This window comes from Sciurus carolinensis, chromosome 6 (genome assembly GCF_902686445.1).
Source record: "Sciurus carolinensis chromosome 6, mSciCar1.2, whole genome shotgun sequence".
Taxonomy (NCBI): domain Eukaryota; kingdom Metazoa; phylum Chordata; class Mammalia; order Rodentia; family Sciuridae; genus Sciurus; species Sciurus carolinensis.
Genome location: NC_062218.1, coordinates 134,081,301 through 134,096,283, shown reverse-complemented (window position 1 = coordinate 134,096,283; position 14,983 = coordinate 134,081,301). Strand labels below are relative to the sequence as shown.

The 14,983-nt window shown below is 38.2% G+C and overlaps 1 pseudogene; it reads left to right on the top strand.

Annotated features, from left to right (window-relative positions):
- The first annotated feature begins 1,459 nt into the window (after positions 1 to 1,459).
- On the top strand, positions 1,460 to 14,761 carry LOC124986423 (UMP-CMP kinase-like; annotated as a pseudogene).
- The last annotated feature ends 222 nt before the right edge of the window (positions 14,762 to 14,983 follow it).

Here is a 14,983-nt window from a genome sequence, read left to right as displayed (position 1 = left end):
CAAGTGGATTATAGGTGTGCACCACTGTGTTCAGCTTTGTTCCTCTTTTTTGCACACTGCCAAGTATGACCATTTTAACAATATATCCAGGAACCAGGAAAATTACCCCAGGAGTCCTGGTTCAAGTGAATCCTTATGGGAGGGACCTTGTCTAGAACTCTTTTGGGGGGGACTTGGATACACCTGGACTTGTTACTTGACACTAGCAAAGAGACATGGTGGTGCTTTTGGTACCTGTTTTGATAGGTTTGAGCCTCACTCCCAAACATTCATGTGGTCCCCAGTGTAGTGGTATTGAGATGGTGGAGACTTTGAGAGATAGAACTTGAAGAGGGGTCCTTGTAGGTGCCAAATGAAAGCTGATTAGATCATGGGCACACCCTTGGAATGGATCAATGCAGGTTTTGTGAGATTGAATTAGTTCCCTCCAGAAGAAATTGTTGTAAAAAAATAGTGAAGCTGTCTTCTCCCCAGTCTCTTGTTTCCTGTCTTACCATGTGGTCTCTTCCACATGTATGCCATTGTGATGCCATCTGACATGAGGCCCTCACCAGAGTCAAACAGATACCAATACCATGTCCTTGAACCTCCAGAACTGTGAGCAAAATAACCCCTTTTCTTTATAAAACATCCAACATCTAGTAGTTTGTTATAGCAACATAAAATAGATTAAGATAGTGTCAGTCCCTAATTGTCACTGTCAACTCAGTCTCTATGTTCGACAATCCTCGAAGATCTGAGTCTTCCACTTTCTCTAGTGTGTACCATTTATCAAGGCAATAAGGAATGCATTGAGAGGGAGGCACAAGAATTGTTCAAGAGTCAATCATGGCCATCTTCTGTAGTATGGGATCAATGACAGGTGATGCCATTACAGAATTGGGTTCCACAGGAACAATGAACATGAACCATAACTAACAGAGGTCAGGTGGCACCACTAACTTCAGGAACCAGGTGTCAATGATTACCTTGATGGTCTGCCATATCAGAAGGGCAGGCTCTAAGGTCTTGATTTATAGAATGTATGGTATTCCTAGAGACAAGAAAGATGGGCAGTGGCAAGGGAACATAGCTTAATAGAGAGCCTTAAACTTATGATGTGGTTACATCCCCATAAACCCAAGGTAAGTTGAAATACAACAAATACACCTCACATACTGCTCACTCTAGCTTAGCAATCCAGTACACTGTGGGTATCATCTGTCTCCTCCCATTATGGCATGGCTGTCTAGGGGCTGTGGTTCACTGCACTGCTGCTGCCCAGCCTCACGTGAGAGGAGCTGTGCTCATAGGGTTAACCCAGGAAAAGATCCAAACTCAAAATACACTGAATGTGTATCACTTTTACATCATTATAAAGTTGAAAAATTCTAAGTGGAATCATTGGAAGCCAGGGACTGACTATATAACCAAGAGATCAATCGAGAATGGATAGACGAGGTGCAGTGGCGAGGGACACCTGTGCATGGTGGCCTGCCACAGGAGATGCCTGGGCTATTATTCCTGCACCCCCTTTTCCTTGTGCTTTGGGGACCAGATGTGTGTCACAAGTGGGCTGGGAAAAGGTCCATCGTGGAGAATTATGGCTACACACACCTCTCTGCGGGAGAACCTCTCCGTGATGAAAGGAAGAACTCAGGTTCACAGTATGGTGAACTCATTGAAAAGCACATTAAAGATGGAAAGATTGTACCAGTTGAGATAACCATCAGTTTATTAAAGAGGGAAAAGGATCAAACAATGGCTGCCAATGCTGAGAAGAATAAGTTCTTGATTGATGAATTTCCAAGAAATCAAGACACCCTTCAAGGTTGGAACAAGACTATGGATGAGAAGGCAGATGTATCTTTTGTTCTGTTTTTTGAAATCTATATCCAATGATGTCTTGAGAGGGGAGCGAGTAGTGGTAGGAGTGATGACAATAGAGAGAACTTGGAGAAGAGAATTCAGACTTACCCACAGTCAACAAAGTCAATTATTGACTTATATGAAGAAATGGGCAAGGTCAAGAAAATAGATGCTTCTCAATCTGTTGATGAAGTTTTTGATGTTGTGAAGATTTTGACAAAGAAGGTTAACCTAAACCTGAAAGCATCCTTGAAATCATGCTTCAATATTGCTTTTTTCTGTTTGTTTGTTTTTTTGTTTTTGTTTTTGTTTTTTTTGAAGTTAAAGTTTCATTTATTTGTTTACAATCAAAAGATTAATGTTTTTTTTTCCTGAGCTATTTCTTTTTTTTTTATTGTAAACAAATGGGATACATGTTGTTTCTCTGTTTGTACATGGCGTAAAGGCATACCATTTGTGTAATCATAAATTTACATAGGGTAATGTTGTTTGATTCATTCTGTTATTTTTTTCCCTTCCCCCCACCCCTCCCACCCCTATTGAATATTGCTTTGATAGCTATTAAAACCCCTTTGAAAGGCAATTTTAATCTTCAAAATAACATCTCAATTAATGACTAGAGAATACATAGTAAGACAAATAATTTTTTTTTTTTTTTTTTTTTTGGTACGAGGGGTTGAACTCAGGGGCACTTAACCACTAAGCCACATCCCAAGTCCTATTTTGTATTTTTATTGCCAAAGCTGACGTTGAACTCACAATCCTCCTGCCTCAGCCTCCTGAGTCACTGGGACTATAAGTGTGTGCCACTGCACCCGGCCAAAGTAAATTTTCATGATTATTATGGTGCTCATAAAACAAAGAAGGGTATCAGCTAGTTCTTTTTTAAATTAAAGACTATACCTTTTATAGTTTGTGCCTTCTGTGAGCAAATTTTTTAGTATACATGTATATCCCTTTAGTAATTACAATATGTTGGAATTAAGGATTCCCACTTCCTCTTGTAGGTTTTAAATTTCTAACCTCTTAATGGAATTTGTGGACCAAATTTCAAAGGAACTTTTTTGTGTTGTCAGTTCTTGCACAAGGTGTTTGATAAAAAAAAAACAAAAAAACAAAACAAAACAAAACAAAAAAAACATAAAATGGATTCTTAACAATGTTTTAGTATTTATCAAATAACCAACCATTTCATATAGTAAGATGGGAAAACTTAGGCTTTGATTTACTTCAACTTGTACAGAGTTGTATGTTAGGGCTTCAGGGTGTAGGCTGGGGGCATGAAGGGTTCAGAGCCTGGCAGAATTGTCAGTTTTATGCTGACATAATCCGAGGGTATGAGGCAAGGATCACATTTAATGGCTTGTGTTCCTTATGCTCTATTATATAGTGCTATCCATTAGTAAACTGATCTTAACACAATTCCTAGCAGAGGAACCTTGAAATACATGTGCTAGATTTATACTAAAATGATTCACTTCTCATTTTAGCAATGCTTCCAAGTCTTTTTTTGTTTTTCAGACTAAATATAGGGTTAGGATAAATTTAAAAACAACCTAATGATTAAAGTTCCATTTGCATTTTATTTTCTGAAATACTTTTTCATAGTTATTTGTTTAAAAAGATTTTTAAAATCATTGCACTTAGATCAGAAAAATAATAAATTTATCTTACAAATGTTTGATTACCTTCCTGGCTAATTTTGTTTAGTAAATTTTGAAGGGGGGGTGGGCATATCACATTAAAGCATTGAAAGGCACAAAATTTTAAAAAGACTCTGGAGTTCATTCTTCCTTTAAAATCTCTGAGAAATATGTTTTCTCCTTTTATCACTAAAAACGCTAAGTAGTATCCATGGTCTTTTTTTTTTTTTTTTTTTTGGGTGGTGGTGGTATTTGGGATTAAATCCAGGGCCACTCTATCACTGAGCTGCATCCTAGCCCTTTTTATTTTTTGTTTTGAGATACTTTTGCTAGATTGCACCAGTTGGCCTTGAATTTGCAATCTTCCTGCCACATTCTCCAGAGTAGCTGAGATTATAGATGTGTGGCACCAGGCCTGGCTCCTAGGTTCTTTTTTTAAATTTTTTTTTTAGTTGTCAATGGAACTTTATTTTATTTATTTATTTATATGTGGTGCTGAGGATCAAACCCAGGGCCTCACACGTGCCAGGCAAGCACTGTACCACTGAGCTACAATCCCAGTCCCTCCTAGATTCTTAAGAGAGAGTTCTTAAATGTTTTTCATTTTCAGCGCTTAAACTACTTGGTATACAGGGTTAAATAAGGCATGGAATATTTTTTGATATTTCTTTTTTTTTGGTTGTCAATGGATCTTTATTTTATTTATTTATATGTGGTTCTGAGAATCGAACCTCATACATGCCAGGCAAGCGCTCTACCACTGAGTCACAATCCCAGTCCCTGGAATTTTTTTTTATAATTAAATTTTATATTTAAAGTTATTGGGAATAGTAAGAACCAATTAGTGGCTGTTCTTATAATAGAATCATTTATTTCTATGCACATTATGAAACTGACTTACTAATGAGAAATTTTTCAATATACTTTCCATTAGAAAACAAGGTATCCTGTAGTACTGTAACATATTGACCACCAAAATTTGTACTGAGATTATCTTGGTTTCTTGGAAGAGAAAGTTTCTTGAGAGTTTCTTGAAAGAGTAAGTTTTTTTAAACATTTTTAATCCATTCAATACAGAAGGTTTAATGGTTTATTCATACCACTTTATTAATGGTTTAATCATACCACAATAATGTGAAGTAAATGTAAAGACTAAGGTTTTGAGCGCATTCTTATTCACACAAGTAGATAAATCTGTCAGGTGGGAATCTAAGTCTTCATACCAATAATTGTGAAAGCAACCTTACAGTTTTGAATACTGCTGAGGCTAGGTGTTTTGCCTCCTTTCATCAGTTTTCTTTCTGTGGCATTTGAGAAAAGAAACCGAGAAATATGATAATTACTAAATTATGGAGTTTTGTTTTTTGTTTGCTTTTAAAGAGAAAAATATGTTGGCAAGATTGAATCTTGTAGTTGATTGAGATACATTTGACCTCACGAGTTTGGTCATTCCATTTGTTAAAGATACAGTTACTAAAACATTCTTTAGTTTCTGGAAAGTCCCTAATTTGAGCCTTACTGAGTTGCTGTGTTTCTTTAAATTATTTCCATTCAGTGATGTTGAATATGTATAAATTATTTAATAAAATAATTCCATAAATTTTGTGTTGTTGCCTTTGCTAAAAAAAAAAAAAAAAAAAGAAGAAGAAAAAAAATGGATAAATGAGATGTGCACAGCCCACGCCTATAATCCCAGCAGCTCAGGAGGGTGAAGCAGGAGGATCGTGAGTTCAAAGCCACCCTCAGCAAAAGTGAGGTGCTAAGCAACTCAGTGAGACCCTATCTCTAAATTTAAAAATACAAAATAGGCCTGGGGATGTGATTTAGTGGTTGAGTGCCCCTGAGTTCAATCCTCATACCAAAAAAAAAAAAAAAAAAAAAAAAAAAGAATGGTTACATAGGCTGGGCACAGTGGCACACTCCTATAATTCTAGTACACAGTGGACTGAGGCAGGGACCACAAGTTTGAGGGCTGTCTGGGTAACTTAGTGAAATTCCATCTCAAAATAAAAAAGTAAAAAGAACTGAGGCTGTAGTTCTGTAGTAAAGCACCTTTGGGCTCAATCCCTACTTCCTCAAAAAAATAAATGAAGGAACAGATAAACAAAAAACCAGTTGTTATGGTTTAAATCTGGAATGTCCCCCCAAAACTCATGTGTTGAAAGAATGGTTCCCAATGCAGCAAGGTTTGGAGGTGGGACTTTTAGGCAATGATTGGATCATGAGGTCTTTGATCTCATCAGTGTGTTAATTCGAATGTACTAGTTGGATGAAGTAGGTCAATAGGTAGGGTGTGCCAGGATTTATCTTCTCTCCAGCCTTCTCTTCTCCCCCATTCCTCTCCTCCTTCTCCTCTTCCTTCTCTTTCCCTCCTCCTCCCTCTTCCTCCTCCTTCTTTTTCTTTGTCTCCCCCTGTCTCTTTCCCTTTCTAGACTTTCTAGACTGCCATGATCTGACAGCTATCTTCCACCATGTCCTTCTGCCATGATGTTCTACCTCACCTCAGGCCTACAGCAATGGAATGACCCGATAATGAACTGAACTTCTGAAACTGTGAGACAAAATAAGGTTTTCCTCCTCTAAGTTATTTTTGTCAGGTATTTTGGTCACAGCAATGAAAAACTGACTAATACATGAGTGGAAACTCAGGATCACTTGCCCAGTTTCCAGATGGAATTAGCTCCATGGCAAATACTTCCCCTTCTACCTACAGGGATATACACCTATTTACACAGACAACTATTTTCTTACTATGCAGTTTTGAGATTTCTTCATAATATCTGGGTAAAAAGTCTTTTATCAGCAAGCATTTTCTCCAAGTCTGTGGCTTATATTTTCATTCTTTTATCAGCATGATTTGAAGAGGAAAAGTTAAAAAAAATATTTTGGGGGTACTGGGGATTAAACCCAGGGGTACTTTATCTCTGAGCCACATCCCAGCCTCTTTTATTTTATTTTGAGATAGGGTCTCTCTAAGTTGCCCAGTTGCTGGCCTTGAACTTGCAATCCTGCCTCAGGCACCCAAGTGGCTAGGATTGTAAGTGTGTGTCAACACACCCCAACAAAAGTTTTAAATTTTGGTGAAGTCCAATTCATTTTTTAAAAAATACAGATCATTACTGTCCCAAGAAGTTTCTAGAAGTTTGATAGTTTTAGCCTTTACATTTTGGTCTGTGGTTCATTTGGAAGTAACTTTTGCATTTGAGAGTTATGGATTTCAGTTTGTTGGTTGTGTAGGATGTCTAGTTGTCCCATCAGCACTTGTTGAAAAGGCTATCCTTTCTCAACTACAGTGTGTCTCATCTTGGTCAAAAAGTAATTATCTGCTGGGCACTGTGGTGCACGCCTGCAATTCCAGCAGCCTGAGAAGCTGAGGCAGGAGGATCGTGAGTTCAAAGCCAGTCTTAGCAATCACGAGGAACTCTGTGAGACCCTGTCTCTAAATAAAATACAAAATAGGGCTGGGGATGTGGCTCAGTGGTTGAGTGCCCCTGAGTTCAATCCCCAGTACCACCTCCCACAAGAAAAAGTAATCATCCGACTGGGTGCAGGCGGTAGCACATGCCTATAATCCAAGCAGCTTGGGAGGCTGAGGCAGGAGAATCACAAGTTCAAGGCCAGCCTTAGCAACTTAGTGAGACCCTGTCTCAAAATAAACAAATAAAAAAAGCAGGAGATGTTGCTCAGTAATTAAGCACCCCTGGGTTCAATCCCCAGTACCAAATAAATAAATAAATAAACAAACAAATAAATAAAATAATTATCCAGGGCTGGGGGTATGCCTCAATGCTAGAGCACTTACCTAGCATGAGTAAGGCCCTGGGTTTGATTCCCAGCATCTTACACACAAAAATTAATTAAGTGATTAATGATCCATATAGGCATGGGTTTATTTCCAGACTCCCTCTGCTATTCTACTGGTCTGTCTCACTTTGTGCTGAGTGTTGCTGTGCTAAGGATGCTTCATATACTGTTCTTAATGCCTCCCTGCTTTGCCGAAGGAGCAGCTGAAGAGGGGGAGACAGGAGCAAAAGCAGGCAGAGGAGGAGGAGGACCATAAGTGGTTCAGCTCATTCACAGAGCCCAAGTGCTAGGCACCTCCTAAATGCCAAGGGCACAAAATGCTGAGAATGACAGACACAGTTCCAATTCTCATGGAGCTGCCAGACTAGTGAAAGTCACTCAGCTCTGGGTTCCAGTTCCTGTGACCTCAGACATAAACTTCCCAGCTGACCCCAGCTGCTGCTTTTGTAGAAGAGTCCCCAGAGTGCACACTTAGCACAATAACCTCAGCTCATTTTTACTGTTATAGTTGTCAATTTTCTTTATATCAGACCAAATTCTGGATTTGTTTGTGCTTTCCTGTGATGTCCTCTATCTAACCTGACTTCCAGATGCAGCCCTCTGTTTAGGAGTTCCATGGAAAACACGAGGGAGGCAGGTCGGAGGAGCTTCCTGTGCATTCCCTTAGGAGGTAACTTCCGGTCCTTCCACTACGAGTAAAGCTCCATTCGTATGTTCCGGAGGCAACAACCTGAAAGTTTCTGTTAGTCAGCTTTGCGTTGCTGTGACCAAAATACCCAACAAGATCAACTTAAGAGGAGGAAAAGTTTAGTTGGGGCTCAGTTTTAGAGGTCTCAGTCAATAGAAGACTGACTCCATTGCCCTGGCCCTGAAAGGAGGCAGCGCATCACTGCCCAAGGATGGGCAGAGGAAAGCTGCTTAGGACATGGCAGGGTCAGGAAGAGGACAGAGGGACTGGGGGAGGAGCCACAGAGAAGATGCACCCTTCCAGGGCACACCCCCAGTGACCCACCTCCTCCAGTCACATCCCACAAGCCCACAATTACCACCTAGTCAGTTCATTCAAACTAGGATGAGCTGATTGGGTCACACTCTCAAAATCTAGCCATTTCACCTCTGAATATTCCTGCATGAACAGATTTTGGGGTACACCTCATATCCAAACTTTTCAGTTCTCACCTGTTGGATTTAGAAGCTGTGACTGATCCCTACCTAGAACCGCGATATCATCACAGGTTGCAAAATGACGGGATTTTGTTTTTCGTATACCAGTCACCTTTTATCAGGTGTTAGTTCTCAGGTATGAAAGTGTTCAGGAAAGACAAAGTTCCTCATGGAAGGCAGTTGAGCCAAGGAGGCCGTGGTCAGGAATGCAGTAGCCCCTCCACACTGGACCCTCTTCAGTGGTACTTGCATGACTATCCACTTATGAGTCCCTTATAAAAAAAAAAAAGCAGTAACTGAAAAGTTTGTCAACTGCCAGCACCATATTAACTCCAGTTAACATAATTCAAGCTGCCTTTCTTCACATTGGTGTACTCATTGCAGTGCTGGTAATAACCTCTTTGAAATACCCCAACACCGCCTTTAGGGGTAAAATCCTACATCAGTATCTATCTTGGTGGTTTCCTAGTTTGACATCCATAAGTTCCTTCTACATCACTGGCATGACTGGCACCATTTTGGAGTCTTGGAGTCCTGGGGGGTCCACTTGCAAATGAAGGTTTTAAAATTCATATATATACATATATATATATATAAATATGAAATACATATTAAATTAATATACATAAATATATATTAAATTCATATATATATGAAATATGTATATTTCATCTAAAAAGAAAAAAATTCCCCTCACCTATTATTTACCCTGATATACAGTTAGAACAAGAAAAGCATGGTAAGTGCTTATTTCTCTTCCTTTATTTATTTGTCCATTTTTGGAAGAATAAGTTCTTTATCAATTCCAAAGGTGGTCAGTGAGGTTTTTAAGTATCATTACAAATTCATGAACATTTATATATTTATATATTTGAGATGTCTCAATAAATCACAATCATAATTCTTTATCAAAGCATAAATTGTCCCTTCTATTCAGTGCTTTGAAAAAAACGACAATGAAATTACAGGTTTTAAGCCCAAAGCAAGTAAGAATATCTAGTCAGAATTTAATTGTGCTCCTTTATATTTATGACATATAATATTGATTTTAATGATGGTAACAAAGTTTCCTTTTTTTTTTTCTTTTGGTACTGGGAATTGAATAAGTGTTTACCACTGATAGCTGTATCTCCATTTTTTCTTTTTTTTGAGACAGCATCTTGCTAAGTTGTTGAGTTTCACCTCAAACTTGTCAACCTACTATCTCAGCCTCCAGAGTTGCTGGGATTACAGGTGTAGACTGCCACACTTGAAGACAAAGTTTCTCTAAAAGATTTTAAGATAGCAGAAAGATGAGCAGAGCAGAGGGAAGGGAATCGGGAAGGGAAGAAAGAAAGGGAAGGGGAAATACTGGGGACTGAATTAAAACAAATTATGTTCCATGCTTTTATAATTATGTCAAAATGAATCCTATTGTCATGTATAACTAAAAAGAACCAATAAAAAACAAATTAAGCCATGCACAGTGGTCCATGCCTGTAATCCCAGCCTCTGGGGAGGCTGAGACAGGAGGATTGCAAGTTCAGCCACAGCAATTTAGTAAGGCCCTAAGCAACTTCGTGAGACCCTGTCTCAAAATAAAAAATTTAAAAAAGGTTTGGAGATTGGCTCAGTGGTTGAGTGCCCCTGGTTCAATCCCCAGTATTAAAAAAAATTTTTTTTAAGAAAAAAAATGTTAGTAACAAAGACTAACAAACAGAAACTGGCAACATCTAAAAAGGTTTATATGCCATGATTAACATGACCAAGTAGTAATTATACCAAGGTGGAAAGTTGGTTTAACATTAAAAAAAAAAAAAAAAAAAAACCTCAGGAGGCTGAGGCAGAAGGATTGCAAGTTCGTGGCTAGCCTCAGCAATTTAGAGAGGCCCTAAGCAACTCAGTGAGACCCTATGTCTAAATAAAATACAAAAAAAAAAAAAAAAAAAAAAAAAAAAAAGGCTAGGGATATGGTTCAGTAGTGAAGTGCCTCTGAGTTTAATCCCTGGTACCAAATTTTTTTTCTCCATTTAGAATGATGTTGGCCTGGGTTTAGCATAGATAGCTTTTAAAATGTTGAGGTATTTTCTTACTATCCCAGTTTTTCTAGTGTTTTGAACATGAAGAGGTGCTGTATTTTGTCTGATGCTTTTTCTGCATCTACTGAGATAATACAATTCTTGTCTAAGTCTATTGATGTGATCTATTACGTTTATTGATTTCTGTGTGTTGAACAAACCTTGCATCTCAGGAATGAGCACCGACTTGATTGTGGTGCACTATCTATAATATATTTTGGTATGCAATTTGCCAGAATTTTACTGAGAATTTTCATCAGGAATATTGGTCTGAAGTTTTCTTTCCTTGATATGTTCATGGTGGTTTTGGTATCAGGGTGATACTAACTAATAGAATGAATTTGGAAGGATTCCCTCCTTTTCTATTTCATTGAATAATTTGAGGAGTATTGGTGTTAATTCTTCTTTGAAAGTCTTGGAGAATTCGGCTGAGAATCTGTTTGGTTCCAGGTTTTTCTTGGTTGGTAGACTTTTGATGGTATCTTCTATTTCCTTGCTTGGAATTGATCTGTTTAAATTGTGTATGTCCTCCTGCATCACTTTAGGAAGATCATATATTTCTAGAAATTTGTTGATGTCTACAATATTTTCTATTTTATCTGAGCATAAATTTTCAAAATAGTTTCTAGTTATCTTCTGTATTTCAGTAGTGTCCATCGTGATATTTCCTTTTTCATCACAAATTTTAGTAATTTGAGTTTTCTCTCTCTTTCTCTTTGTTAGTGTGGCTAAGAGTTTATCAATTTTATTTTTTCAAAGAATCAAGTTTTTGTTTTGTCAATTTTTTTCGATTGTTTCTCTTGTTTCAATTTCATTGATTTCAGCTCTGACTTTAATTATTTCCTGTCTTCTACAACTTTTGGTGTTGATCTGTTCTTTTTCTAGGACTTTGAGATGTAATGTTAGGTCATTTTATTGTTGACTTTTTATTCTTTTAATGTATAAGTTCAATGCAATGAACTTTCTTTTCAGCCCTGCCTTCATAGTGTCCCAGAGATTTTGATATGTTGTATTGGTGTTCTCATTTATCTCTAAGTATTTTTTTATTTCCTCCCTAATTTCTTCTTGTATCCATTCATCATTTGGTAGGATGCTATTTAGTCTCCAGGTGTTGGAATGGTTTCTATTTTTTATTTTATCGTTGATTTCAAGTTTCATTCCATTATAATCTGATGGAATGCAGGGTAGTATTTTCTATTTTTTTGTATTTGCTGAGAGTCGCTTGTGGCATAACATATGGTCTATTTTAGAGAAGGATCTATGTGCTGCTCAATGATGGATGAAATACTCTATATATGTCCACTAAGTCTAAATCATTGATTGTAATATTTAATTCTATAGTTTCTTTGTTTAGTTTTTGTTTGGAAGATCTATCCAGTGGTGAGAGAGGTGTGTTAAAGTCACCTAGTATTATTGTGTTGTGGTCTATTTGATTCTTGAAATTGAAAAGGGTTTGTTTGATGTATGTAGATGCTTCATTGTTTGGGGCATATATATTTACTATTGTTATGTCTTGTTGATGTATGATTCCCTTAAGCAGTATGAAATGTCCTCCTTTGTCCCTTCTGACTAACTTTGGTTTGAAGTCCACTTTGTCTGATATGAGAATGGAAACCCTTGCTTGTTTACACAGTCCATGTGAGTGATATGTTTTTTCCCAAACTTTCACCTTCAGTCTGTGGCTGTCTTTTCCTAGGAAGTAAGTCTCTTGAAGATAGAATAATATTGGGTCTTTTTAAAAAATCTAATCTGCTAGTCTATGTTTTTTGATTGATAAGTTTAGGCCATTAGCATTCAGGGTTATTATTAAGATATGATTTGTATTCCTGGTCATTTGGTTTATTTTTAGTTTTTAACTTGACCTAGTTTCTCCTTTGATCGAACTTTCCTTTAGTGTAGTTCCTCTCTTTGCTGATTTTCTTTTCCTTCTTTTTTTTTTTTTTTTCATTTCCTCCTCATGGGATATTTTGCTTGAATGTTCTGTAGTGCAGGCTTTCTAGTTGTGAATTCTTTTAACTTTTGTTTATCATGGAAGGTTTTTATTTCATCTTCAAAACTGAAGCCTAATTTTGATGGATATAAAATCCTCAATAGGCATCCATTTTCTTTCAGGGCTTGATATATGTTATTCCAGGACCTCCTAGCGTTGAGGGTCTGGGTTGAGAAATCAGTTGAAATCTGAAGTGGTTTTCCCCTATTTGTAATTTGATTTTTTTTCTCTCACAGTCTTTAAAATTCTATCCTTATTCTGTATGTTAGTCATTCTCATTATAATGTACCTTGGTGTGGGTCTGCTGTAATTTTGTACATTTGGGGTCCTGTAAGCCTCTTGTAATTGATTTTCCATTTCATTCCTTAGATTGGGGAAGTTTTCTGAGATTATGTCATTGAAAAGATTGTGCATTCCTTTGGTTTGTATTCCATTCCTTTGTCTATTCTGATAAATTTTAAATTTGGTCTTTTCATGCCATCCAATATTTCTTGGAAGTTCTGTTCATGGTTTCTTACCATCTTCTCTGTGTGGTTGGTCTTATTTTCAAGAATATATATTTTGTCTTCATTGTCTGAGGTACTATCTCCAGTTTATCTAGTCTATTGGTGATACTTTCCACTGAATTTTTAATTTGGTTTATTGTTTCCTTCATTTTGAGGATTTCTGCTTGATTCCTTTTTATAATCTTTGCCTTTTTATTGAAGTAATCTTTCACTCCCTGTATTCTCTCTCCAATATTTTGGAGAGAAAAATATTTTCTCTCTTTATTTTGAAGATCAATCTATGTATTTTCTAAACTCTTTCTCTGACATTTCTTCTACTGTGTTGTCTATGGATTCTATTGTTGGAACATCTTGGTTTGTTTGAGACATTTGTTTTTTCATGCTGTTTGTGTATCTTCCCATCTAGCAGTATGGATCTGAGGCAATACAGATTCTACCCTGTAGTCTTATAGTGTCCCTGAAGGCTTCCAGTACCTCACCTTTAAGGGGGAGACCAATATTAACAGCACCCAATGCAAACAATATACCACTTTAAACCAAATGGCTCCTATTAAGGTGTTTACAGTTTTGTCACAATAAAAAGAAATGAAGTGTTCATTTATTGTCTACAATATAAACAGTAAGTTTGCTAAAAGGGTTTACTGTTTCAAATAATGGACAATGAGGGAACAGAAGTAGTGTAAGATGTGATGTTTATGAGAGAGAAGGAGGGAAGATAGAGGTAAAATTTTATAGTAAGAATGAGGGAGGAATCAATAGAGGTTGGCTGTATGAGAGAAATGAGAAGAGAATCCAGGGAGACAGGTGAGAGAAAAAATATATACAGATTAAAAAAATAAAAATATAAGATTACACAGCAAAACCATAATATACTATTCAGACATCCCATTCCCCAATAAATTGTTGCATGAAAAATATTTGAATTCAAAGATGGTAGAGGTGTGAGAGAGAGAGGATGAAAAAAATAAAAGGAAAGTCTCAATGGAAAATTGAGTGATTGCTTTTGTTGGCTTTCAAAATTTTTCTCAGCTTCTCTTCTCTGCCAATAGGTGGAGTTGTGTGAAGTTTGATGTTAGCTCTAGTCCAGTGGGTGCTGGACCGGTTGGGTGGGTGAGCAAGATGCCCTCACACTCTCTTACAGTCTTCCCATCTGTTGTAGCTGGCCCCTTCCCTCCCTGCATACTTCAGGACTCACTGAGCTGGAGAAAACCAGTTTTCTCCAATTTTTTCAACCTGCGCCCCCCCCAAGGAACTGCCCCGAGTCTCTGGCTTTCCACAGACTTGCCAGACCCAGACTGCCCCAGGCAAACCCAGCTGCAATCTGATGGACCTGGGCTTCAGCTTCCCTAGGCCATGTCTTGCTGCAGTCCCAAGATCTCAATGCCCTTTCAACTTGCAGAGAGACCACCAGGGATGTGTTCATACAAAGGAGCGTCCCTGCAAGGAGGGAGCCAGATGGCACCACTACCAACCGAACAGAAGTGCCACCAGACCTGCAGGTACCCCAATAGATCTCCAGGCCCTGGCCTGTGTCTCCAGACCGAGGTGGCCATTCCCCGAGATGGCAGCGGTGGAGGCAGCAAACCTGCTGGCCCTGTGCGGTGTCCCAAGATGGCGGGGGCTGTGTGTAACCAAACCTGCGGGTGTTATGACCATGAACTTTCAGGCAACGGTGGGCAGCAGGTGGTCTGCAGGCTAACAGTGGACGATCAGCAGGTGGACATTGAACAGTGGGCAATGGGTAGGTGAAAAGCAGGTGATGGGCAGACAAGAGGCAGGCAAATGGGCAAATCAACAGATGACAGGTGGTGGTGAGTGAGTGATCTGTATTCAAAAGGCTGGCAATATGCTGGCAGAGGGAGGGTACTGCCTCCTAGAAAACAGTACTTCCTCTGCTTGAATCCTGAGTCACAGAGCGACAAGGAATGCAACCTCCCTTTAGTCTGCCATCTTGGATCTTTTCCAACTGTT